The following is a 2148-nucleotide window of genomic DNA, read 5'->3' on the forward strand; positions in this document are numbered from 1 at the left end:
ATTGTGTAGATATACCACATTTTCCGTATCCACTCATCCAATGATGGACATTTGTTCCAGCTCTTGGCTATTGTGAAGAGTGCTGCAATGAACATTGGGGAGCAGGTATATATTCAACTTGATGATTTCCATTCCTCTGGGTATATTCCCAGCAGTGGGATAGCTGGGTCGTATGGTAGATCTATCTTCAGCTGTTTGAGGAACCTCCAAACCATTTTCCATAGGGGTTGCACCATTTTGCATTCCCACCAACAATGTATGAGAGTTCCTTTTTCTCCACACCCTTGCCAGCATTTATCGTTCAGAGTCTTTTGGATTTTAGCCATCCTCACTGGGGTGAGATGGTATCTCAGTGTAGTTTTGATTTGCATTTCCCGGATGCTGAGTGATATTGAGCATTTTTTCGTAAGGGGTGAGATGGTATCTCAGTGTAGTTTTGATTTGCGTTTCCCGGATGCTGAGTGATGTTGAGCATTTTTTCATATGTCTGTTGGCCATTTGTATATCTTCCTTAGAGAAATGCCTGCTTAGCTCTTTTGCCCATTTTTTAATTGGCTTGCTTGTTTTTTTCTTCTAAAGTTGTTTGAGTTCCATGTATATTCTGGATATTAATCCTTTGTCAGATGTATATTTTGCAAATATTTTCTCCCACTCTGTTGGTTGTCTTTTTTTTTTTTCCCTTTTTGTCTTTTTTCATGACCTGTAACGGGATCGCAACCCTCGGTGTTTTGTCCGTACTGCAACAGGCAACAGGATCACAACCCTCGGTGTCGCGCCCGCACCACACTCAACCAGTGAGCGGACCGGTCTCTATATGGGATCTGAAACCTCGACGGGAGAGCCGCCGCACACCCAAGTGCCACACTCTACCGAGTGCACCACCGGGCCAGCCCTGTTGGTTGTCTTTTAACTCTGTTAATTGTTTCTTTTGCTGTGCAGAAGCTCTTTAGTTTGGTATAATCCCATTTGTTTATTTTTCCTTTGATTGCCTGTGCTTTTGGGGTCTTATTCATGAAGTCTGTCTCCAGACCTATTTCCTGAAGTGTCTCTCCTACGTTTTCTTTAAGAAGTTTTATTATTTCAGGGTGTATATTTAATTCTTTAATGCATTTTGAGTTGACTTTAGTGTATGGTGAAAGGTATGGGTCTAGTTTCATTCACCTGCATATTGATATCCAGTTCTCGCAGCACGATTTGCTAAAGAGGCAGTCTCTTCCCCAGTGAATAGGCTTGGTGCCTTTGTCAAAGATCAGATGGCTGTAGATGTGTGGGTTGATTTCTGGATTCTCTATTATATTCCATTGATGTCTTCAATCTCCTTCATTGTTATTGGCCTATTCAGGTTTTCTATATCTTCTTGGTTTAATTTATTCCATTGATTTCTATGTCTATTGTTATGTCAGTACCACACTGTCTTGATTACTGTAGATTCGTAGCAGGTTTTGAAATCGAGAAGCATGAGTCCTCCAACTTTGTTTTACTTTTTCAGGAGTGTTTTAACTATTTTGGGTCCCTTGCATTTCTTTATAAGTTTTAGCATCAGATTTTCAGTTTCTCATCACCTTTTCAATTTCTGTAAAAAAATTAAAGTTTGGGGGGTATTGCCATCTTAATATTAAATCTCCCAATTCATAAACATGGATGTCTTTTCATTTATTTAGGTCTTCATTAATTTCTTTCAATGATGCGTTGTTGTTTTCTGTGTACACATCTTGAACTTTTATTAAATTTATTTCTAAGTACTTTATTCATCCTGATGCTGTTGTATATGAAATCATTTTCTTAATTTCCTTTTTGGATTGTTCATTGCTAATGTATAAAAATATAACCAATTTTGTATATTGATTGTTTTATCCTGAAACCTTTATGAACTCATTTATTAGCTTTGATAGTTGTTAAATTTTATTTTGTATATTTGAGGTTTACAACATGATGTTTTGACTACATATAGATAGTAAAATGATTACTGTAGTGAAACAAATTAACATATCCGCCACCTCACATAGCTACTTTTTTGTGTGTGCACGACAAGAGCAGCTAAAATTCTAGTTAATTAAAAATCTCGGGCCGGCTCGGTGGCGCACTGGATAGTGCGCCGCTTGGGAAGCGCGGCGGCGCTCCCGCCCGAGGGTTCGGATCCCACATACA

Source organism: Galeopterus variegatus, unplaced genomic scaffold (assembly GCF_000696425.1).
Source record: "Galeopterus variegatus unplaced genomic scaffold, G_variegatus-3.0.2 Scaffold2991, whole genome shotgun sequence".
Taxonomy (NCBI): domain Eukaryota; kingdom Metazoa; phylum Chordata; class Mammalia; order Dermoptera; family Cynocephalidae; genus Galeopterus; species Galeopterus variegatus.